This window comes from Callithrix jacchus, chromosome 6 (assembly GCF_049354715.1).
Source record: "Callithrix jacchus isolate 240 chromosome 6, calJac240_pri, whole genome shotgun sequence".
NCBI classification, from domain to species: Eukaryota; Metazoa; Chordata; class Mammalia; order Primates; family Cebidae; genus Callithrix; species Callithrix jacchus.
Genome location: NC_133507.1, coordinates 91,721,376 through 91,748,503, shown reverse-complemented (window position 1 = coordinate 91,748,503; position 27,128 = coordinate 91,721,376).

Below are 27,128 nucleotides of genomic sequence, written 5' to 3'. Positions count from 1 at the left end.
TCCATGCAATTATAAAACATAAAGAGATTTACTCTCTTCTAATCCATACTCAGTAAAAGGTCTGATCCAGCTGCCTGTTACTGGATGAGTTTTGGAAAGAGAGTAACTTCCAAATTGAGCATCACCTGAAAAATGGCCCCCAGTCTCATAAAGCAGCAATCCACCAAGCTATTCCCTAATTTGTACAATTGGATATTTTTCTCTGGTTGCAAAACTTCAGAATTGGCAATTTGACCATTTTAAGCAAAGCTATGCATGGATACAGTCTTTCCTACTTCATGTCAATACAAAGTCTACAAAGCCATGGTTCCCTGTATTCCTATTTCTCACTTTTGTTTCCTGGGTTTCAAACTGGTTTTGCCAAAATTTATCTGGTTGCCTCAAAAGTATTTCAAAAACATTTTCACTATCTTCCTTTGTAAATAGGCTTCTTCTGAATAACTTATATTAGGTAAAGGTTAGTTAAACTAGTCACTCATTTGCCAAGTTTCCAAACTCAGCTTAGAAATCTGTCTCTCACTATTCTCTTCTATTCTGTAATCAAGCCCAGGCATTTCTCCTTGCTAACTATTAATATCTCTTGACACTCTTTCCTCTGCAATGCTGTGCCACAGTCTTTGCCATGCCTCCTGAGGACTGTTCAGCTTAGTGATGATTTACCATGAAGATTTAGTACATGAAGCTTAGGAGTCACACCGCCCGGGTTCAGATCTGACCTGCCACATTCTGTCTGGTCTTGGTCAAACTATTTTATGTCTCTAAGCCTCAGTTTATGAAGCTATAAACTAGAGTTCACATTAGTACAATGGTTAAATGAGATGATGCATGTAAATGTATTTAGAATAGTGTGTGCTACATAATAAGTATTATCCTAAAATTCCATAAAGCCAAAGGGCTTGTTTGCTTTACTCACCACTCCTTCCCTGGTGCTGAACACAACAGAATGTATAATATATAGCAAATGCTCAGTATTGTGGAATGAATGAATAAGACTTCATGATACCCCTCCAATCTATTTTCCACAACCTTTCCAGAGTATGGCAAACTGCATTGTTCAAAACTGTTTCTGCTCACCCTTCTGGGGGGATATTCTACTCTGCTCTAGTGTCAGGTTTGGCTGTGTGAGTTGCTTTGGTCAATGTAATGGGAATGGTGTGTCCTGGGACATATTTAAACAAAAGCTATAAGCACATGCATGTAGTCTTCTAGGTTCTCTTTCCCCTCTGCCATGAGACTGGCAATATTTCAAAAAGAAGTTGCTCTATCAGTAGGTCCTGGAGTAAAGTCAAGTGAAACTGAGCCAAGATCTAATAGTATCAGACATGCAGAATGAGCAAGAAATAACCTATCACCGTTATAAACCACTAAGATTCTGGGCTTGTTCCCTCTTCCTAACTTATCCTGGCTGATCATTCAGAAACACACTTAGGAATGTGTTCTCTCTAGTTGCTACAAAGTAAGAGTGTAATATGTTCAGTGTGACACACACGATCCTTTGTCATTTGTCCACAGATAATCTCCTCAATCAATTCTTACCTGTCTGTTCTGAGACACTGTGTTCCAACCACATATATATATATATATATATATATTTTAAGATAGGGTCTTGCTCTGTTGCCAAGGCTGGAGTACATTGGCACGATCACAGCTCACTGCAGCCTTGACGTCCCAAGCTCAAGCCATCCCTCTCACCTCAGCCTCCCAAGTAGCTTGGGTTATAGGCACGAGCCACCACGCCTGGCTAATTTTTAAATTTTTGATAGAGATGGCCTCTCCTTGTATTGCACAGGCTGGTTTTGAACTTCTTGACTCAAGCAATCCTCCTACTTCTGCATCCCAAAGTGCTGGGATTACAGGCATGAGCCACCATGCCTGGCCTAACACAGAAGGTTTTTTTTTTAATTGCATTTTAGGCTTTGGGGTACATGTGAAGAACACAGAAGTTTTTAACATCTCCTAAACATTGGTCTGAAGACATGTTTCCACCTCTTTCTGAAATCATCTCTCTCTTTGATGCTTGCACTTAAGAAAAACAGAACAGTTTTTACCTCTAGTTAGCTTAAGGTAGGCTATGTAGCAGAATATGAAACAATTAACAGAATCATTTGAAAGACTAAGGGAACTTAGGCTATGTAGCAGAATATGAAACAATTAACAGAATCATTTGAAAGACTAAGGGAACTAACTGTATGCTGAGCTTCCAGTAATGATTCCCAACACTCTACCAAGAGCCAGGCTGACAAGGGAGCTGCTGCTTCAACCATAATCACAAAACTGCCTTCTTAGTCTAGAGGCTGCCTCCACTGCTGCCAGCTGCTGAACTGTGCCACTTCTGTTATGATTGGCACCAGCAAAACTAGTCAATTAATCCAATTTTATACTCAACTCTCTCATAAATGTGTATAATTGGCAAAATCCAAGTAACACCCAGACCGCCAAGTTGCAAGGTTGAGAAATGTTTTTAACTTTCTAGGCTCTGCAGTACAGAAAGTCATCCTCGAAAGAAGCTGTAATAAATGCTAAGCAGATTGCTCCATACTCTCCAACACACAGTTTCTTAATTTTTATAGTGCTCTACCCTCAAAGAACTCTCATGAACCTCGTCTCATGAAGACCCCTTAAGATTTGTAGAACAAAGATTATCGTTCCCATCTCTAAAATTAGAAATCTGAGACTCAGAAAAGTAGCATGGTGAAGCCAAGACTAGATTTAGTTTCCCTAAATTCTATTCCAGTGCGCCTCCCAAGACACTCAGGAATCTAAGTTTCACTAAATCCCTAGGCTCTGAGCACTCGAACTTTCAGAGTGTCAGCTGCTGCCCTTTTGCTGCTCAAGGAGGCATCCTCAGCAATGCAGGAGAGCTCCCAGAGGAAAACCTGCCTCCGATGGGGTGGGGAGAGTCAGCTCCAGGGAAAATAATTAATCCTTCAGTCCTCTGATTCCTATTAGGATAGCATCTCTCTCATTTGTTATCTTTAAATGCAGTAAAGTGGGCGCTATCAGAAACGTGGTGCTTCCTCCTTGACTTGTGAAGCCTGTGGGCAGGGGGAGCAAAAATATTTTCCACATTTTTATTTTCACTGGAAACTTTCACTGCAGAGATAAGGTCTTTGTGGGTCAATCATACTCCTAGTAAATCCCGTTTGCTGTTATAAAAAAATCTGACTAGAAAACAGAATTATTGATTTCCCTGAGAAATAATGAAAAGCCATTAATGCATGCTTGCCTGCATGCATTAAGGGTTCCTGTGTGAGAACATTATAATAATATTTTAGATGGGCACTTGTAGAAAGAGATTCAGTCCCAGGCCAAAGAAGAAATAAATTTTAAAATTCAAGGGTCTGGGATAATAATTTTATAGCTCCAAATCTAGAAATTATTGAATCCTACATAAGAGGGTTTCAGCTAGAGGAAATCTCCAAAATTATCTGTCTGGTGGATTCTGACCAAATTTAGAGCAAGAAAACCCTTATTTCAAATAAGACGTTATCGAAAAACCTCAACCAGAAAAACAAAATTGTTCTGAATGAAGAGGCAAGAGGGCCAAACCTTACATAAGTCACTTTCTTACAATGATCCTACCCACCAGATCTCCAAGGAAGCAAGCCTTCAAAAACAGTTCAAAAGCCACAAAAATTGTCCAACTGAAGGCCAATTCAATGCAATGGAAATTGCTATGAGGTAAAAAGCGTTTTCCTAGACAAGGCTTTATTGAAGCTTATGCCCTGGAATAACCAAGGCAGCACAAGAGAGAGAATTTTCTGGCTGACTCCCTGAAAAGATCCAGTAGAAATTTTTGTATTAGGCAAAGTGTGGGAATTGATATTGTAAACCAAAAATAAAACTCTAAGTTCCCCAAACCATCTGAATGGGTCCCTCCTCTTGCCAAGAGCATTCCAAAATTAATCTAAAAAACTAGTTGCAGGTCATGATGGGAAGGGGGAGCCGGACATGCCTCATTAAACTCTCCTCCCTTTTGGAATGACTAATAGAACGGACTCTTTCAGTCCGATAAGAAGCATTTACAAGCTATTCTCTCAGAAGCCTGCTACCTGGAGGCTTCATCTGCCTAATAAAACCTTGGTCTCCCCAATCTCTTATTATAACCCAGCTATTCCTTTCTATTAATAATAACTCTTTCAACCAATTGCCAATCAGAAAAATCTTTGAATCTGCTTCTTCCAGTTGTCCTCCTTTTGGGACCAAACCAATGAACATATTACATGTATCAATTAATGTCTCATGTCTCCATAAAATGTATAAAACCAAGCTATACTCTGATCACCTTAGGCACATGTCCTCAGGATCTCCTGAGGGCAATGTCATGAGCCATTGGTCACTCATATTTGGCTCAGAATAAATATCTCCCAATATTTTACAGACTTTGACTCTTTATGTCAACAGTATCAGGGATACGGTATGCAGGGTGGGCTGAGCAAAGCCTCTGAGGGGTAGGGCATGAAGTGGTATGGCCAGCAGCAACAAGACGGTAAATTAATTGTTTAGCATTCCTGCCCAAGGTTGAACACTCTACAGACTTGGTTCACAACTGCGGTTCCATCTTGATCTTCTACGGCCAGTTTCTGAATTCCTTAAGTGACAAACACGGTTACACATTACAAGAGCACAGAAGAACACAGCCTGGCTATTTTCTTTTTATGACCATTGAGGAGTGTATTAGTTTGTTCCCACCCTGCTATAAAGAACTACTTGCTCTGGGTAATTTATAAAGAAAAGAGATTTAATTGACTCACAGTCCCACAAGCTATACAGGAAACATGGTTAAGAGGCCTCAGGAAACTTATAATCATGGCGGAAACATGAAGGGGACGCAAGCATCTCTTTCCATGGTGGAGCGGGAGAGTGAAGAGGTAAGCATCACACTTTTTTGTTGGTTTGTTTCTTTTTGAGATGGAGTCTCACTCTGTCGCCCAGTCTGGAGTACAGTGGTGTGATCTTGGCTCACTGAAACCGTCATCTCCCTGATTCAAGTGATTCTCCTGCCTCAGCTTCCTGAATAGCTGGGACTGCAGTTGAATGCCACCATGTCTGGCTAATTTCTGTTTTTAGTAGAGTTGGGTTTTCACCATGTTGGCCAGGCTGGTCTCAAACTCCTGACTGCAGGTAATCCATCTACCTTGACCTCCCAAAATGCTGGGATTACAGGCCTGAGCCAGCATGCCTGGCCGGTGTTACACACTTTTAAACCAATCAGATCTTGTGAGAAGTCACTATCATAAGCAAGGGGAAAATCTGCCCCCCATGATTCAATCACCTTCTACCAGGTCCCTCCCCCAACATGGGAATCACAATTCAGCACAAGATTTGGGTGGGAACACAGAGTCAAACCATATCAACGGGTATGGCATCAGTGAGGAAGTGGCGTGGGTTTGTGACCAGTGGGAATGCCTGAAAAAATGCTAAAATGGGGGTGAGCTGAAGCCATCCCTACCCCTACTCTGTCTCATTACCAGCATTAGGATTTGAACCCAGGTCTTCTTATTGCCACTGTTTTCCCTTGAAAAATTCCTTAGACAAAGTTCTTGTTGGTGACTTCTGCATCTCTCTATTTGTGGCATCCCAGAACTCACACTTGCTTCTCACAGCAGCTTAAGGGTCAGCTGGGATTATTTTGTTCATGTGGGTCTTGCCTCCAGGCTCAGCCACCTTGCTAGGCACTAGGGATGCACTGAAGACAGTATGTTATCTGTCTTTTTAACAACGAACAAGTGGGTTGTTAAATAAATGTTAAATCAAGTTTAGCCTAAAGCTGCCTCCTTACATATTTTAAGTTTGGCCTAAAAGTTTCTACGAACATCGTGAACTATAACGTCAATGGAATTGTTTAAGACTATAGCTTACTCTTGCGCCAATCACTGACTTTTGGCCAAAGGTGGTCAACTGTTCAAACTTTGTTCAAAAATGGCAGACGCCAAGCTATAACCAATCTAGCTGTTTCTGTGCCTCACTCCCTTTGTATGTTACTTTCCTTTTTCTGTCCATAAATCTTCTTCCACCACGACTGCGGAGTCTTTGAGCCTACTCTGACTCAGGAGGCTGCCTGATTTGCAAATCTGTCTTTGCTCAGTTAAACTCTATTAAATTTAATTCAGCTAAAGTTTTTATTTTAACAAGGGAAGACCACAGATAGCAAGGGAAATGAAAAGATAAAGAGATGGATTTTACAGCAAATTCTAATTAATCTGTTATGTTGTTTGGGTCACAAATTTTGTACCCTGCTTCCAGGGTCTGGATATTTAGAGGGACAGAGCCAGGACAAGCTATCTTTTTTCTATTCTGCCCCTCTCTGTTTACACTCAACAACAGCTTTGAATCTCTCAAGGCAGTGCTTCTCAAACTAGTTCCAAAGTTAAATTCTAACAGTGGCAGTCATTTACATAAAAATTAAGTTAATTTATAGAATTTTCACAAACTGAAGTTTACCTCCCAAAGTGTTTTTTAACCTTTGATGTCTACCATTGCTTGTCTGTCACTGAGAGCTAACAGATGGCAAACATAATGAATATATAGCAAAGGAATATTTATGCAAAACTTAGAAGCAACTGATCCTATTCAAGTTTGCGGCTTGTTTCTTTGTGGCCCTGTGGGCTCACAGCCTTGTGCTGCATCCTTCCAGTGCAGGCTGTTATAATTCATGTAATAATAAAAAGAATAGCAATGGTTATGCTTATATGTATTTAGAATATCTCTGAATTATTGCTAAGAAGCTTGTAGTGTCTGGGAAAGATAAAATGTCTTGGAGGCTGGGTGTGGTGGCTCAAGCCTGCAATCCCAGCACTTTGGGAGGCCGAGGTGGGTGGATCACAAGGTCAAGAGATCGAGACCATCCTGGTCAACATGGTGAAACCCCGTCTCTACTAAAAATACAAAAAATTAGCTGGGCATGGTGGTGCATGCCTGTAATCCCAGCTACTCAGGAGGCTGAGGCAGGAGAATTGCCTGAACCCAGGAGGCGGAGGTTGCGGTGAGCCGAGATCACGCCATTGCACTCCAGCCTGGGTAACAAGAGCGAAACTCTGTCTCGAAAAAAAAGTCTTGGAGTAAGAAGTGGGAGAGAAACTAACTTTTTATTGCATATCTGTGTTTCTGTGCTGACATTTTTATCATATGCATCTTTTCAGTTTTCAAAGAAATTAAAATTGAAATACATGTGCTTTAAACATCTCTGTACTAGTATCTTACTCCGCAGATTCTGATTTAATTGGTCTGGGTGTGAGCTGGGGATTGGGGTTTTAAACAACTCTTTAAACATGCAGTAGCTCATGCCTGTAATCCCAACATTTTGGGAGGCTGAGGCAGAGGGATCACTTGAGCTCAGGAGTTTGAGACCAGTCTGGGCAAAAAATACCCATCTCTACAAAAAATACAAAAATTAGCCAAGTGTGTTGATGTGTGCCTACAGTCTCAGCTACTTGGGGGCTAAGGTAGGAAAATTGCTTGAGCACTGGAGGTGGAAGTGGCAGTGAGCTGAGATCACACCACTACACTCCAGCCTGGGCAGCAGAGTGAGACCCTGTCTTAAAACAAACAAAACAACTTTTTAGGAAATTAGAATGTTCAGCCAAGACTAAGAATCATTGCTCCAAGCTATAATCAGAAAGTTTTCATTCTTATAGATTGATAATTGTAAATTGTTTATGGCAGGCATTCCTAGCTTTTTTGACAAGGGCCTCTTAAATGTCAAAAACATTAACAGTACTTTACACCAAAGCTGACACATATTTGGTGTGTGTTGATTGAGAAAATATCAAATGTCAGAAAGTTACTATGAATTAATCTCAACAAAATTAATACATGTTTGGAAAATCATTGCATGTATACACATATAGGTGGGAAGCAATACCAATGCTCTCTATAGGTAATTCTTATTCTTCTTGTATAAGATTTGAACAAGGGTTTCTTGTAGAATCTTTGGTTTCCTAGAAGTTCACAGCCCAAAAGGTAGGAACCACTGAATTTAAGAATTGCTTTTCCTGGACAAGACTGTAGAGAGTGTTATAGTGAACCCCAAGTTTCTCTTCAAAGAATCAGTATGTCAGTATGCTCAGCTCTCTTAGTTTTTAAATCTCTAAAGTTTAACTTCCTCGTAATTCTGGTAAACAATCTCCACTGGTTCATCAGTAGTTCACATCTGCTGCCTGCCCTCTCATCCTGACTCATCCTAGTCACATGATCATCCCTGGCTACCTGCTCTGACAGGCCCCTAACCCTCCTTTCACCCAAAACACCCAACCTGCCACTCCAGCTCGAACCTCTGCTCTTTTTAAAACAGCCAGTCGGGATTAGTCTAGCTTGTGCAGTCTAACCCTAGCCAATAGGGGATGACACAGCACAGGGACGACCCCCCCCATCAGGCATAAGTACCCCCTTCCCCTCTTGTCCAAGCCAGCGGCGACCATCATTGCTCTGTCGTGCACCCCTTACCCTTCTGTAGATGTAAACTGCCTTGCTGAGAGGACATATTTTCCAGTGCTATTTCTTTTGCGGCATCGAAATTTTACCTATAACAAGAGACATTTTGACCTTCTGGGCAGTAGACAGCAAATGGTAAGCATCTTCCTAGTGTAGACTTAAGATCTGCTTGTTTTTATTTTTTTTGTTGTTATTATTTTGTTTCCATTTCTACTAATGTACCAATATTCCCCAGAACACAAACCCTACCACTTACCAATCTTATTGCAAGACATGACTGAATATGCAGCAGGCTTTTCTCTCTTGGTGACTTTGCTGGGACTATTGGCTTTGTTTAGAATCATAGCAGAGAATATTCTGACCTAAGTCTCCCACATCATGATGACACCCTATTCAAACTAGTTTTAGTGGAAATCTTCTTTTCACCCTTTGTTCACATTGAGAGGTAACTAACCCCTTAAGTATTAGAAGCCAGCCTGACTTTTCTCTTTGAAGGTAAAGATCAGGAAGTCTCTCGGTTCCCTGGTGTTGGAGGTCAGTGGATAGGTATTTAGTGGAGAGGTACTATGGGGAGCTTTTGAACTTCTTTTGTAAAATAGCAGTATGAACATTGGACTCTCCTCAGCAGCTCATTAAAGACAGGAAAATTGCCAATCTTGAATGATCCAAGTTTTGGCATCCCAAATTTTTTGCAGTCATGAATTACATTTACTATATTTTTTTCTTTTTAACCTCCAAATGATCAAGTTCCACTCAACCGAAGTCTAAGGAGAACTATTAAGTATACTGTATTTGGCTTAGATATATCACCGTGCCGTGGTACTTGGCATGGTCTTTACTAAGCTATACACATTTTTCTGTCAGTTCTGAACACTATGGATTTTTGTCCTCCCTTGTGAATACCTGACTCTACCTTAAAGTGAAAAACAACTAAGAAACAGAAAAGCGTTTCACTCTCTGAATATGTAATAAATACAGAGTTCAAGTTCTACCCATTTTGTAAGCAAGTAAGATTCCAGCCATCAATCGACTTTTAGTAACTTTTATTTAATTGTATTTTAAAGGTATATAAGAGGATGATAGTAGCAGAAGAAAAGCTGGTCTCATCTAAATAGCCACATCACAGTTACTAATAATGCCAAAAGATTCATCAGAATTTGCTTCTAAGTCCTCAAGAAAGATGACTTGATCTTTCATCAAATTTCTTCTTTGGTTGTTTCTTAGTCATCCCTGTGAAATTCTGTGTCTATATAATAATGTTTCTCTGATTTATTTTTATATTTTTTAAAACCATGATCGTAAAAGTAATATATGGTTTTTACAGAGCATTTTGGAAGAAAAATATATATTAAAATACCTTAAATTCACCTACACAACTCAGAGAAAACCACTCAACATTTGGTTGAATTTCCCTTCCTCTTTTCTCTATGTAAAGTATGTGTGTATTTACACAAATATGTACATGAATTTATAAACAAAATAGGAACATACTGTATACATACACATTTTTGAATTGTGCCTTTTTCTCTTAACATCTATTATCAGCACTTGTTTCCCCATTCCACATGCCCCTCTCCTCCGTTGTTACATTCAGTGCCCCAATTTCAGATCTCATTTCCTCTTTTCTGGCTTATTACAGCAGCCTCCTTACTGGTAGTTTTTTCAATCCTCACTGAGAAATCCATGGTCAATGGCTGCCGTCAGAAGCATGATTCTACAATATGGCACTGATCACATCACTCTCCTATTTTAAAAGCCTTTGACATGTTGCCTCTTCCCACAAAGTAAATTCAAGTTCCCCTGTGTTTCCTCATGACCTCCCCATGCTTACTCCAGTCACTCTGTCACATCCAGTTGTGCTCTTCTCCCTCCACGTATTTTATGCTATTGCAGTGTTTCTCAAAGTGTGGCTCACACCTGCTTCAGAACCACAGGAGAACTTTGAACAATGCAGTCTTAGGTCACATGCCAGGCACCCTTAATCAAAAACTCTAGGCATGGTTCCCAGACTCTGTATTTTCTTTTCTTTTGAGACAGAGTCTCGCTCTGTCACCCAGGCTGGAGTGCAGTGGTGTCATCCCGGCTCACCACAACCTCTGCCTCCCAGGTTCAACCAATTCTCCTGCCTCAGCCTCCTGAGTAGCTGGGACCACAAGCCAGTACTAGCATGTCTGGCTAATTTTTGTATTTTTAATAGAGATGGGATTTCACCATGTTGGCCAGGTTGGTCTCAAGCTCCTGACCTCAAGTGAGCCACTCACCTCGGCTTCCCAAAGAGGGAGATTATAGGCATGAGCCACGGTGCCTGGCCAACTCTGTTCTTAAAAAGCTCTCCAAGCACTTTTTGAATCCCCTAAAGCATGGAAACTTCTTTTCTAAGGCTATCTAATAGAAAACACTAAAATTGACAGTTTAAAGGCATTTCCCATCAAAAATTATATACTTCTTTCATCCTCCCAGTATTGCTCTGATGTTGGTTGTGTCATTATTCTACTCATTAAACAGATGAAAAAACATGCAGATGATCAAAAGACAGTAAGAGATTTGTCCCATCCACGCAACCAGTAAGGTCTGGAGATAAGATTCAAGTCTGCTTCTTCCAAATCCGAATTCTATGAGCTTTCACTTCCACAGTAACTAGCTTCCCACTTTGCTCTGTAAAGAGAGTGCTATGTGCCCTCTGGAAACATTTGATCATCCTTTAAGGTAGACATCACAGGTGCTCTTACCATACATATTTCCCCACCACGCACCTTTCCGGTGCATGTGGTTTGTGAACTTAACCTGAGGTGCTTAACCTAAGATTGTCTGCCTCACATCTTTCTCTGGCCTGAGCAAGGAGTAGACCAGAGGTTCCAAGGAGTTGGTGACTGGAGCCAATGACAAATAGGAGCTGGGGGATGAGTACTCTAGCCTCCTTGCCTAGTGTGGAGTGAGAGGGCTCTGAGATTTGTACTACATTGTCTCCCTAAGTTCCCAGAAGAGTTCACAGTGAGGTATTGCTTGATAAAACTTCCATTTATCTTCTTCCTTCTTCCCTGTCTCATATTCCCACTTTCCTCCCAAACTTCCTGGGATCACCTTCCAGGTAAACCACTTGAACTTATCCTAAACCCAAGGTCTGCCTCAGGGAGCTCAGTTTAAAACCAAGACCCAGCTTAAGCAAGGATTTTGAATTTCGAGGGATAGAACCACAAATCACAATGATAACAACAACAACTATTAGTGCTCCCAGAGGTGAGAAGCCCAGGTATAGGCTTGGCTTCTGGTAGGGTCAGCTGCGTGCATAGGAAGAATATCGACTTCTCTCTCTCTCTCTCTCTCTCTCTCTCTCTCTCTCTCTCTCTCTCTCTCTGTCTTTGTCTCTATCTCTTCTTCCACTGAGAGGCTCTTGCTCTCTCTCTTACTGCCCTTCCTTCTTCTCTCTTTTGTTTTTCTTTGTATAGATTTATTCTCAGAAACTGATATTATGCTAAGCCTTGCTGGAGCCCGAAGCAAAAGGAAAAATGATTCCCCATATACACCTTTTTATACATTTTTAACGGTTACATTTTTCTAGGACTAGATTTTTAAAACATTATTCATGAGCTTACTTTAGTTAATATTGAATGATAATAAATTCTGTTTTTAGTATAAAATATTTATACTTAAAATATTACTGCAAGTTTTAAAACACTTTTATGGTTTTTTAACATTTTTACAACTGCTTTAATATTCTGAAAAACTAATCATTGAGAAATATAGAAAAGCATGTATACAGAAGGTTAATTTTTCCTTTAGCCTCAAGCTCCAGTGTGGCTTAGTGTGACATTGTTTTTATTTAAAATTTCAATATTTTGTTCATTATAGGTTATTTTCACTACTTTTTAAAATGCCAATTTAAGCTAATGTCTATATTTAGTTGAGGATTTTTATTTTTCACTTGGTACACTCTTAAGTTTTGTGCCCAAGGCCAAGGCCTCCCTTGCCTCACCTTATTCCCAAGCTATGTGTCGGGTTAGAACTGAGGGTGGGACCCTTCTCCAGCACTCGTTTACTATTGCTGTTGTTAAATATCATGGAGGGACTCTGGCTCTGCTTGGGTTCCATTTCTTGTCTTTCACCCAATAACTGTTTTCAAACAGATGAAACACCATGATTTGCTGGTACCTGATGTGGAGAAGATGCCATGATTGACAATCTCTCTGTCACCACAAGGAATGATGATGTAGCAGTTTTGTAAAGAAATAGAAAAATCATATGCTCACCGCATGAAACCTTTCCAAATGATCCTTCTCATTTGGCTTCCAGTAAAATTTTGTGCATTCTTAATTACTGTTCCATTACATTGTATTATATTTAGTTGTTTATTTTTCCCTCTGCATTGATAGGCTGTGAACTCCTCAAGGGTCACATTTGAGGGGATGTGTTCAGAAGACTAAATCAAATAAGGTGAGCAGAGTGCTTAGCAGACTACCTGACACGGAATGTATGCTTAATAAACAGGAGCACTGTTATTACTCTTTAATTCTTGGCCCTTTGGCATTATTTGTTGAATAAACAAATTGTTTTCATACAATATGTTTTTATCTGTGCAAGTTACAAGTCCCAGACCTGATGGTACATTTAAAAAAAATTACGTAAGTACTGCTTGCTCATTACTGGTTCAACAGAACCACCCACATCCCTCTGTTGGCAACATCTCTCCTAATTACCCCTTTCTCACACTGCTGTAAAGAACTTCCTGAGACTGAGTAATTTATAGAGAAAAGGTTTAATTGACTCACAGGTTTGCATAGCTGGAGAGGCCTCATAAAACTTACAATCATGGTGCAGGGGAAGCAGGCACATTTTACATAGCAGCAGGTGAGAGAGTGTGTGAAGGAGAAACTGTTAAACACTTATAAAACCATCAGATCTCATGAAAACTCACTATCGCAAAACAGCATTGGAGAAAGTGCCCCCATGATATAATCACCTCCCACTAGATCTCTCCCTCCTCAAGTGGGGATTACAATTTGAGATGAGATTTGGGTAGGGACATAGAGCCAAATCATATCACTCTCCAGTGGTTGGGTTCTATTGCTAGCTTGGCCACTGTCTGTCTATCATTGGTTGGCAGCTTAGTCCTCTGCTGATGAGGCTGTTGTGTCCTCCTTGTAAGACTGCTGCTCTCAAAGTCTCCTTCATGATATTTGGACACCCACAGCTTAATTGGCGTTAGGTAACCAAGGAGCTGAGCTCTCTCCCTGTCAAATGATGTTTGAATCTTTTTGCATAGAGCTGGTTATTCCAATAAAAATATTTTATCCCAGGAGTCACTCCTTTTTTGGGGGGCGGGGACAGGGTCTTATTCTGTCACCCAGGCTGGAGTGCAATGGTGCAATCTCTGCTCACCTGCAACCTCTGCCTTCCAGGTTTAAACCATCCTCCTGCCTCAATCCCTAAGTAGCTGGGACTACAGACATGTGCCATCATGCCTGGCTAATTTTTTTGTGTGTGCGTGCATATGTATTTTTTTTTTTTTTTTTTTGTAAAAATAGGGTTTTACTATGTTCCCCAGGCTGGTCTCATACTCCTGGACTCAAACCATCCACCCACTTCAGCCTCCCAAAGTGCTGGGATTACAGGTGTGAACCACCACATCTGGCTGGATTCACTTCTCTTGAGGTGCAGACTTACTTACATGGGGACCAGAATTATTCAAATGGTAATGTCCCCTCATGATCTGGGAGTCCATTTATTCTCTTCCTTTTGAACACTGCATTTAGCCCAAGAAACCTCGGAATACTCAGCAGTGGATCCATTAACAGAGATGATGACTAGCACATTGCCCTAAGCCAATTTTCCTGGTGGAATTAGGCATGCTTTATCCATGGGATTACTCCCTACACATCCAGGGCCACCAGTCAATCCAGTACCTGAGGCTACTTTCCTAGGGCACAAGTGAGATGAAGACAGTCTGAGTTTGCCTTTGAGAAAGGCAGGTTGCATGCCATGACAAGGTCTGCTAACCGTCTTCTCCCTCAAAGACAGCTGTACTTTCTAGAATTTGCCATCCCTGGGAAACTCCCTTTAGTTTTCTTAGATGTATGATAACTAAGGATCTTTTAAAAATAATTTGTACTTCCATATGCTAAAAGCCAACAATTAAAGCTTGAATTAAAAAAATAATACTGCTTAATGTATAATAAAATGGGAAAATATAAAATCTTTAGGTATACCTCAGATTAATGATGGATGATAACAATATATTGAAAATTAAACATCACTAAGAAAATGAAAAGTAGACATAAATACGTGGAGATGTGTGCTGTATTTACGGATCAGAAGAGTCATTATTGAGAAGTCACTTCTCGCCAAATTGATCTATAGATTCAACACAATACCTTTCAAAATTCCAGCAAGCTCGTGTATAGACATTTAAAAGCTGATTCTAAAGTTCACATTGAAAGGCAACAGACCTAGAATCGCTGAAAGAATTTTGAGTTCTCAAACTCTGCAATTACAAAAGTTATTATAAAGCTACAGTAATTGAGACAGTATGTGGTATTGGCACGATGATAGACAAATTAATCAATGGAACAAAATAGTAAAGGAATATATCTACACACATATGATCAACTGGATTTCAATAAATGTCAAAGGCAATTAAGTGAGAAAAGATATTCTATTCAACAAAGGGTGTTGAAACAGTAAGATATTATATGCAAAAAGAAAAACCCTTGCGTTTCTCATGCTACATATAAAAATTAGCTTACAATGGATCACAGACCAAAATGTAGAACCTACAACTATAATGTATCTAGAAGAAGACACAGGTGATAATCTTTGTGAACTTGAATTGGAAAATATTTCTTAGATTTACTACTAAAGAAATGATCCATAAGTAAAAAATAATAAGGTAAACTTCATCAAAATTAAAAACTTTCAATCTTTGGAAGACACCATTAAGAGAACAAAAAGCTAAATCACACACTGGAAGAAAAGAGTTGCATTTGAAAAGCATATAACTGGCTGGGTGCGATGGTTCATGCCTGTAATCCTAGCACTTTGGTAGGCCAAGGTGGGTTAATCCCTGGAGCCCAGGAGTTCAAGACCAGCCTGGGTGACATGGTGAAACCTCATCTGTACAAAAAAAGCAAAAATTAGCCATGCCACAGTGGTGCATGCCTGTAGTCCCAGCTACTCAAGAGGCTGAGGTAAGAGGATCATTTGATTCTGGGAGGCAGAAGTTGCAGTGAGCCGAGATGGTGCCACTATACTCCAGCCTGGGTGATAGAGTGAAATCCTGTCAAGAAAAAAAAATAATAACTAATAAAGAACTTGAGTCCAGATATTCTCTATACTGCTGGTTCTTATTATTTGTGGTAGTTACGTTCTATAAAGTCACCCTAAACACTGAATTAATGAATAAAGAAACATTGCTGCTAGGAGAAATAGATGACATGATTAGGTTCCTGAGACCCTCTGGTCACAATTTTCATCACTGAATCAAAACATAACTTTGTTTTATATGTGTTTTTGTTTAAATAAATATTCTATTTAATACATATTGCTGATTCATTAACACTAAGCTCACTGCTAACATCACTGTAACTCATGCCTGAATGAAGCTTATGGAAAACATGTATTTTCTCCGTAAGGCACACCACAGCCTTCTTGTGCTTAGGTACACTAGAAAGGACTTCAACACTAGGGTTGGAGGCCATTTAAAACAGTGACAACACACACAGAAACCGCAAAAATGCAAAAGACATGGTGCAAGACAGTCTGTAAAAAGGACACTTACTTAGAGCGTACATGAGCACTGCCTTGTTCAACCTCAGCTGGGAGAGGACATGTGCCCAGGCCACTTAAATTCTTTACCAGTCTATGCACGTCCATGAAGGACTATTACTGTGCTATAAGTACTGATTTTGAATTTACAAATACATCTTAGCATGTAGGAAAATATGCAGATATAGAATCCATGCATAAGAAACATGTATTTATATTTAATATAAGAAAATAACCAAGTTTAAAAAAAGATGGCAAAATGTTTGAACAGACACTTCATTAAAGAAGATATATGGATGGCAAATAAGCACATGGTTATATAACATAAGTCATTAGAAAAATATAAATTGAAACCAAAACTTTATACCACTACATGTGCATTAGAAGAGTTAAAAGGATTAACAATCTCATCAAGAAAGTGAAAAGACAACCTACAGAATAGGAGAAAAACTAACAAATTGTATGCCTGAGAGAGCCCAGCATCTAGAATATATAAAATCGATTAAAAGTAAACCACAGAAAGATTTTAAAAGCCAAACTAAAAATGAGTAATGACTTGAATAGATATTTCTCCAAAGAAGATACACAGATGGTTAACAAGCAGATGAGAAGATAGATGTTCAACATCATTATCCATTAGAAACATGCAAATCAAAATCACAATGATATATGACTTCACATTGACAGAATGACTATATTTTTTAATGAAAAATAAGTGTTGGCAAGAATGATGAGAAGTTGGAATCTTTGTGTATTGCTAGTGGGAGTGGAAAATGGTTCAGCCTCTGTGGAAAACCATTTGACAGCTCCTAAAAAGTCAAACAAAATTACCACATGACCCAATAATTCTACTTACCAAAAAATATACCAAAAAAAGATTGAAAACAACCATTCAAACAAATACTTGTACATGAATCATTTATAGTAGCACGATTTCACAATAGCCAAATGTTCACTAATGGATGAATGGATAAACAAAGTGTGGTATATCCATATAATGGAATATTTACTAAGCTGTAAAAAGGAATGAAGGACTAATCCATGTACAGTATGGATGAACCTTAAAAATATTATGCTAGGTGATAGAAACCAGACACAAAAAGTCGCATATTATATGATTATGTTTCCATCAAACAATTAAAACAGGTAAATCCCTAGAGTGACTTCCTCATGGTCATCGTGTTCCCTTTGCAGGTGATAAAAATGTTTTGGAACCTAATAGGGTTGGTAGTTGTATAACATTGTGAATGTACTGAATGGTACTGAACTGTTCACTTTAAAATATTTATGTTACTTTATGGGAATTTTATTTGAAGTAAAAAAGAAGAGATTGATCACACCCAGTATTAGTGAGAACATGGAATAAGTGGAATTCGAACAAAGCTAGTAGAAATGTAAAATGGTTCAACCACTTTGGAAATTTTGGCATTTTTTGAAAAAGTTAAATATTCATCTACCACATTATCCACTGGTTTCACTTCCAGATTTTTACTCAAGAGAAAATAAAGCATATGCTCATACAAAGGCTTATACCTAAATGTTCATGATGGGTTTACTTTAAATAGCCCCAAACTGGAAGCAACCGAAGTATCCATCATCAATTGAATGGATAATCAAACTGGGGTTTTTTTTGAGACAGAGTTTCTCTCTTGTTACCCAGGCTGGAGTGCAATGGCATGATCTCGGCTCACGGCAACCTCCGCCTCCTGGGTTCAGACAATTCTCCTGCCTCAGCCTCCTGAGTAGCTGAGATTACAGGCATGTGCCACCATGCCCAGCTATGTTTTTTTTTTTTTTTGTATTTTTAGTAGAGACACAGGGTTTCACCATGTTAACCAGGATGGTCTCGATCTCTTGACCTCGTGATCCACCTGCCTCGGCCTCCCAAAGTGCTGGGATTACAGGCGTGAGCCACCGCACCCGGCCAACAAACTGTTTTATATCCATACGATGGAATATTACTCATTATTCAAAAGGCACGAACTGTCAAAATATGCAATAACGTGGATAAATCTCAAAATAGTTATATTGAATGAAAGAAGCCAGATAAAAAAGAGAATTTTTTTAATTCCAATTTTTTAAGTGTCTAGAAAATGCGTATCAATCTATAGTATTGAAAACAGAAACCATGGTTATGGGTTTGAGAGATGGAGATGGAAGACAGGAAATAGAGGGAGGAAAGATTAAAGGAGGAATAAGGAAAATTTGGGGGATGAAGAGTGTGTTCATTTCTCCTCCCTAATCCGACACCCACTCATTTAGCAACATTTACTGGGTGCATATACATACAACATGGTATAAACTATATTAGATACAAGAAATATAATTTTAAATGTATATAATATCATTAAAACAAACTCAATGATTTGGAATTTCCCTTATGTCAAACATTGTTGTTGGCACTTTATATGCAATATGCCATATAATTCTCGCAATAACCTTATGAGGGAAGTACAATTATTCTACTCATCTTACAGATTTAAAAAGTGAGGATAGTGGAAATTAAGTATTTTGCCTCTAAATGTACACACTCAAAAGTGGTAAGGCAGGAATATGGACCTCTATGTCCTAGAGCCTATGGTCTGTGCTTTTGGTATGCTCATTATTTGATTGTGGAGATGGTTTCACCAGTGTATGCGTATGTTAAAAATCATATTATGTGCTTTAAACATATGCAGTTTATTTTATGCCAAGTTAACCTCAACAAAACTTTTTAACCAACAAACAATAAAACACACAGCATCTATCTTAGGATATTATAAACCACACTTCTCTCTGATTTGTAAAGGTTTTGATATTTCATATATACTATTCACATACTAATAAATTCACTCAGTTCCTTCCCCTTCCATTTATAGCATGGCTCAACACAAACTGTGTTATTCCTGAGTATGTGTCCCAGGAGATCTCAGAGAGGAAACTAACTTGAAACTGGGAATCACTGTCATTCTTCCTTGAATCGTAATAAAAGCCAAGTGCCACCGCTGCCCCCTTCTCTCTCTCTCTCTCTGTTTTTTTTTTTTTTTGAGATGAAGTCTTGCTCTATTGCCCAACCTGAAGGCAGTGACGCGATCTCGGCTCACTGCCACCTCTGCCTCCTGGGTTCAAGCGATTCTCCTGTCTCAGCCTCCATGCCCGACTAATTGTGTATTTTTAGTAGAGACAGGGTTTTTCCATTTTGGTCAGGCTGGTCTTGAACTCTCGACCTCAGGTGATCTGCCCACCTCAGCCTTACAAAGTGTTGGCATTACAGGTGTGAGCCACCACACCTGGCTGTCTCCTTCTCTAAGAAGTAGCATTTTATATTGATAGAGTGCTTTTCATTTTTTCTTCAAATTCTTTAAAAACATATTAAATTCACTGGTCCTCATAACTCTGAGGAAGTCTAAAGCAGTACTGCTTAAGTGTGGTCTGCAGACGTTTACCAATCCACAAGGTAGGTATAAAAAATGAGCATGAGGGTACAGAAACTGTTAGAGCAATCAGAAAGAGCCATTTTAAATCTATTAAATTTAATAATAAAAATTGGTGCTTCATTTGATATGTTATTTTAATTTTACTTTTTCTACTCTTTTCTCAAGTTATAAATTATTCTAATGAGGAGTATATTACCTTCTATTTTGCAGGATAATTGAATTGAATATTCACACAGAAAAACATGTATTGCTCCAAAATGAAAATATTCTCTCTCTTTCTCTCCTCTCTCTTTTCAGCATACAAACCTTCTGAACTCCATAAAGAAAAGATATTTACTGACCCAGAAAGGAGTCGTTGCAGTTTAATATGAAAGGTCCGCAGTGCTGCCTCTGACATCTGGCTATTGTGGTTTAATTCCTGCCTCTCCTACTTGCTAACTGTGATTTTGCTGAACTATCTACTTTGGGCTTTTTTTAAAAAAATTAACTGTTTAATAACAATAAAATCTTCATCACACCTCTCTAATAGGATTTCCATGAGTATATAAAAATTGCCTGCAAGAGGATCTCACACATAGTAGGTACTCAACAATAATTACTAATTTTAAAAACAATTAGTCAAATCAGGAGTGCAATAAAACAAACTACATTTTCTTACATTAAAATGTTCCATGTATTTATGATTCTTAGTTTGAAAATGATCTTCTCAACAGCAGGGCTGTGTCGTCTCTCAATGGTGGGACTTTGCTCTTTCACCCTTTGCAACCCTTGAATCTACACTAGTACCTGGCATGTTGTTAGCACTTGATAAATATGCCTTCCCCAGGACCTGGCATGCCTGGCTGTTCTCACTGCCCAGCCATCCAGTCTCAACTTTCAAAGTCCTGGCCTCAGAAACACATTCAGGTACCACCCAGTTAAAAAGCAGCTCATCGGCCGGGCATGGTGGCTCATGCCTGTAATCCCAGCACTTTGGAAGGCCGAGGTGGGTAGATCACGAGGTCAGGAGTTTGAGATCAGCCTGGTCAACATGGTGAAACTCCATCTCTACTAAAAATACAAAAATTAGCTGGGCATGATGGTGAGCAACTGTAATCCCAGCTACTCAGGAGGCTGAGGCAGGAGAATCGTTTGAACCCGGGAGGCGGAGGTTGCAGTGAGCTGAGATCGTGCTACTGTACCCCAGCCTCAGCAACAGGTGAGACTCCATCTCAAAAAAAAAAAAAAAAAAAAAATCAACTCATCATTCTTTGTCACTGTCTGGCTCATTTCCTTATTTATTTTCCTCACATCTCTCATTGCTACCTCAAATTATCTTTTCCATTATTTGTTTACTTATTTGCTGATTTTTTCCTTCTTGCTAAAATGTAAGGGTCACAGACTCAGAAAATCTGCTTGTGTATTTATTTGTCAGATCATCACCTCAGGGCCCAGTATAGTGTCAGGACATAGTCCTGTAGTTTTTGTTTATTTTTAATTGTAATTTAAGAAAGTCTCAATTCACAATTTAAAATTGAAATTTTGAAAGAATAAACACAAAAGTGGTCCTTCAATATGGATAGTTTGACAGATGCTGGTTTAATGGGCTTATTCACTATTTCCACACATATATAAACTGAGCTGCAGGGACATTCAGAAACATACCCAATGGCTGACAGAGGTTAACATCATAGAACCTGAATAAAACCCAGGGCCATGGACTCCTGGGCTACTGTTCTGTGCTCTTCTCCTGCTGCTAAATCCCTTGCCTTTAGCAGGATAATACATTGAGCCTCTCAGATTGTATAATATGTGAGTTATTAAAATTTTTTATTGCAGGTGATCAGCAATGCGCCCTATTCTGAATGTTTCCTGATACCAGCTGACACCCGCGAAGTTGCGCTGAAACAGTGGGGGTTCTATCCCTGACTCTCTTGAACCAGGTCAGGATTTTCATTAGTACTGGATTTGCCTTGCTAAGTAAACATGCTTATTTGGTTTTAATAAATTAGGCTTTGCTATTCAGAACTAGATTAAATTGTCAATCATCTCCCCCATATTTCATATTGTTTCCTCTGGGCAGGGGCATGTGTGATGTTACACATGTCTTGCCAATAAAACAGCCCACTGGATTGAAATCTGTTCAGGACATATAGCAAGATGTCAAATTAATTGTACCGAAATAATGAGTTAGCACCAAATGCTAATTAAATATTGATGAAAGTCATACTTTCAATTATCTTCATTATGGCCCCATGGCTTATGTTGGCATTAAGTGCTTGCAGTATGGGTATGTCTGGTAATTAGTCGTGCACTATAAAAAAACAACAACCCAAGTTATTGCCCTCCATATTAAAAGCACTTAGAAACCACTTGGAAATGGAAACTCTGAAGAGAGGCAGTACTTTTTTTCTGAAATTGTTTGAAATTCTATGAAGTCAGTATTTCCTATTTGTACTGGGTACACATTTCCTAAAGTACTAAATATTTTTATTTATTTATTTGTTTATTTTAATTGGGTGCATTAGAAGTCAGAGGGCCACGGAGGTTCTGGGATGAACTCTGATGATTCATGTTTTTTTTCTACTCAGGTTAACTCTTGACATTTTCTTAAACTCTTGTACTGCCTTTTACTTTTCTCCTGCCTGTAGACCAAATGGCTGCTTCTGGCATATATGATCATTATTATCATCGAGTGAGTTGTGACTATTAAGCTTCTCACAGCACAGTTCCTGCACCACCAGCATTAGAATAATCAGAATTACTACTTAATATGCAGATTCCTGGGCCCCCACTGGTGAACCAACAAAGGAGAAATCCAGGGATGTGGACAATAACGTTTGACTAGCAATTTATAACTCAGGGTCTTTAATTCTGGCTGAATTAAAGAGGGAAATGGGGATTTTTTGTTTAATGGGTACAGAGTTGCAGTTTTATAAGAGGATTTGTGAATATCAATGGGAGGTGATGGTTGTGCGATATTGTGAATGTATTTAACACCACTGAACTGTACATTAAAAATGATTAAGATGACACATTTTATGCATTGTGTATTATGCAAACATAAAAGAAATTGGGAAAAATGAAAACAAAAACAGTATGTGCACTCTGCTATGCTGTCTGCTTGGAAGGAGGTTCTTCCTTGAGAAAGGCACATGGCTTATCCCTTCAGCTCCTTCAGATCTCAGCTCGAACGAAACCATCTCAGAGAGGCCTTCCCTGACCTCCCTATAGAAAATGGCACACCCTCCACCTGACTCTGGGACTCCTTATGCTTCTTCCATGTTATAGATTTCTTCTTAGTTGTTATGACCACCTCAACTGTGCCTAAAATAAACCCTGTTACATAACAAGAACAAAATAACTATTTCTTGAATGAATAAATAAATCATTTCATTTCACAATAGTTCTGCAAGGTATGTATTATTATCATTACTATATAAAGAACCTCAAAACATTTAACTACAATCATGTAGTAGAGTGTGTGGACTTAAACTCAAGTGTGTGTCTGGCTCCAAATCTATGCTTTTTTTTTACTCATAATGCTCCTTCTGTGGTCTTCTAATTGCATCTTCCTTTGGCTGACATCCAGATTCCCAGAGAAAGAGAGTTAGCTGACCAACCATGTGGTACAGTTTGAGGGATCCCTAAAGGTACATATGACCACCACCAACTCTTTCACCTGTGTGCCTTCAATGTTCAAATGCTTTTCACTTCAAATAGGCACAGATACCTTCTATTACAAGAGCAAAGCTATGGAAATGAACTAGATTTGCAGAATTTGGCATATAGAGATGAGAAATGAGGCAGGATTTGCTATCAGTGAGAACTGTTGACTGAAGAGCAAGGTAATGTCAACTCTTCTGAGGGTTATTCATTTAGATTGAGTTATGACTGAGAGCAGGGAATGGACGGGAAGATTTCTGCCATGAAACTTTAAGATGGCTGCATGTGTGGCTGTGAGTTGATTTTCAGTACATGCTAAAGGAAGGTGCTCGCTTTACAGCGTCCAAGTTTCTCCAATGTTGGGAATTTGTATCAGGATGCACAAACAAATGGATCTGGATGTGAAAAACTGTTTCATTAAGAATACTTCAGCTGAGGCAGGTGGATCATAAGTCAGGAGTTTGAGACTAGCCTAGCCAACATGGCGAAATCCCATCTGTACTAAAAATATAAAAAATTAGCCAGGCATGGTGGTGCACACCTGTAATCCCAGCTACTCAGTGGGGCTGAGGCAGGAGAATTGCTTGAACCTGAGTGATGGAGGTTGCAGTGAGCTGAGATCACACCACTGCACTCCAGCCTGGGAGACAGAGCAAGACTCCATCTTAAGAAAAAAAAAATACTTCTCCAAATAAGCCACCTAGAGAGGAATGTGATCAGCAATTATGCTGCAGAAAGGTGAGTTGTGGACCAGTTCAAAAGTCTGGGAAATCAGGCCAGTGAACAAGAAGTCTTTGCAGTTCAAGGGTCCAAATTTCTTCTACCCTTTAGCATTGTGAGGTAGACACTCCACTCTGGGTGTTTGCTCTTCTAGGTTAAGTGTCACTCTCAAAGTCTCCACTTTAAAACTATATGCCTGTGGGATGGCAGGAACACTATGGGATGATGAAAAGGGTGTCAGACTGGAGTGAGAATAGCTGAGTGACCTTTAAAAAGGTATTTAGGAGTTTTATGTGTGCTTCGGTTTATTTATTCATAAAAATGAAAACCAAAACATTTGAATGATGTAGGTTAGGGATGGTGTACAAAAAGTGGCTGGCACACCAGACATGTGGTTGATGTACATTTGCCAGTAGCTGTTTCTGTCATTGTTATATCAAGAGATGTCAGGGTATTTGGAGTTAGGAGGATAAAAATAAGGACAAAGTGTCATGCAGGGAAATTGAGACTCATGGAATTTTTCTCCATTGAAGTGATGTATGCTGGTAAATGATTGCTGCGTGGAAAATTAGACCTCTTGGAGGTGTGTCATGCAATTCTAAAAAGCAACCCTCAGCTGGTCCAGCACACAGGTGGTGACTCATGCAATGTGAAAAATTCCTGCCAGAAGAGTTCTCTGCCCTCAAACCCCACCCCTCTATTCATTGTTAGTGGTGAACTTTATTTTTCTGAGTGGCAGTTAACATGCATCCTTTTAAAAAATGTGAATACACTTATGTGCTGGGCATTTCCCTGCTTGTTTTCAATTGCATTCCTTTCAACATAAAACAAGTTCAGAGGAGAATCAGGTACTGTTGGGACAACTTGGCCTGGTGTCATGGAACAATATGGACTCAGAGTCTGGAAGTCCTGGGCACATATGGTGAATCCTGACTATCAGTTATTGGCTGTGTGACTTAACTTCTCTGAACCTCAGTTTCCTCATGTGTAAAATGGAGGTAATGAAATCCCCTTCCTAGGTTGCCACAAGCACTAAATAAAATAACATATGAACACACTAATACTGGCTGGTCTCCAGCAAAGGCTCATGTAAGGAGGCTGCTATTAGAATCACTTGCAGCATGTGAAAGGGCCTGGCAGAGACTCACAGTAAATGTTCCATAAATCTTATTAAAAAATTAATTTGATTCTATAGCTGTTTTATATTTATTCATTGAGTTGAAACAGAAATAGGAGAAAAAGAGAGCATTAGAGAGAGTTGGTTCTGTCAATGAAGACTTCTGGCTTCAGACATAGACAAAAACATTCTGTATTTTGGTTATGGCTCTTGTTACTCCTGGGCTCAAACCTTGAGTGGCTTCTCTTACTCAGAGGTAAGCCAAAGTCCTCACCTTGGTCTTCAAGTCCATGCATTATTTAGCCCAGGTCATTTCCTTAGCATCAACTCTTGCCACATTCTCCTTGCTCAATGTATTCCAGCCACATCAGCCTTTGTGCTATTCCTAGAACAGACCAAGCAATTGCACCTTAGGTTCTTTACAATATTCAGTTCTCTCTGTCTGGACTACTGTTCTTCATCCTCATCTTTATGGCTAGATTCCTCACTTCACTTGGGTGTGTACTAAAACATCACCTCCACAGAGAGCCCTTCCTTGACCACTATACATAAAACAGCACTCTCTTTGCAGCACTCTCTCATCTCTCCCTGCTCAATTTATCCTCCTAGGCTTTAGCTACAGCATATGTCTGCTTATTTTATTATCTGTCTACTCTTATTAGAAAGTCAACTCCATGAGAGCAGGGACTTTATGAGTTCACTCACATATTTAGAAGAGTACCAATACTTAGGAAACGATCCTTTAATATGTATTAGGTGAATTAATGAATAAGGACAAGGGGTGAGAATGGAAGGGGGACTGACATTGTTGAGCTCTTTCCTTTGCTGGGTGATGCACCAGGCTTCTGAACCACTCTGTAGGATAGTCATGTTCTCACCGTTACACACATGGGACCAAGACTCAGAAAATAAGTAGCTACCATGGAAAAGTCAGAATGTCCAACATCATAGTCATGATCTTCCCTTCAACCTGTCTTGCTTCCAGTGTTGCCTGACTCAGTGAATGGCAGTGTCTTCTAACTGGTCGCTCAAATCAGAAACCTAGGCATCTTCCCCTGTGCACTGCCCTCCCTCATTGCCTATAGCGAATCCATCATGAAGTCTTACTGACTTTGCCGCCTAAATACCTCTCAAGTCCATCTGCTTCTTTTCTTGTTTATGGCTAACTCTCTAAGTCAAGGAATCATTATTTTTCACTTGGATCTTGCAACAGCTTTTTAATTGACTACTTTTTGCCATGATTGCCCCTCTAATACTTTATTCTTTTCATAGAAACCTGAGATGTCATTACAAAATGCAGAACTGATTACACCCTGCTCTCCTCTCTTGCTTAGATATTTCAATGATTTCCCATGTTCTTAGTGTAACACCAATGTCTTAGATTTGGTCCATCAGGCTCTGAACCATCTTCCTTTGCCCCCTTTCTACCAATTTCCACTCTGCTCACTAGGTACTAGCCATGCTGGTCCTATGATGTGTTTTAATTTAGTTTAATTTTTAATTTTAATTTTTAGTAGAGACAGTCTTACTATGTTGCCTAGGCTGGTGTGGAGCTCCTGGCCTCAAGTGTTCCTCCAATCTCAGCCTCCGAAAGCATTGGGATTACAGATGTGAGCCATCTAGCCTGGCCCTTGTGCCATGTTTCTAAATATTCCAGGCACCTCCTCAGTTCACCCAGCACATTTGTATCGCCCTCAATTCTTGTCCAGCTTTGGTGAGTTAATTTCTCATCCTTTAGGTTTCAGATCAATTATATGTTGTGTTTCCTGATCCCACAGTCTAGACTGATGTGAACCATCATGGAACAAGTGGCTTCTCCTTCAGGAAGTTTATCACAATCGTAACCAAGGAATTGTGAAATTTTGTCTGTCTTTCCTTCTACACTATAAGCTCCTTGCAATAGTGTCTTCTGCCTCTATCTTCAGGCTGTTTTTCCAGCACTTAGTGTAGTGTTGCACAAGGAAAGTCCTTGATAAATAGTGTTGAATTAATGAATGTGGTCCCATTTTGAATAATGGACCCAATGAGGCTAGACCCTG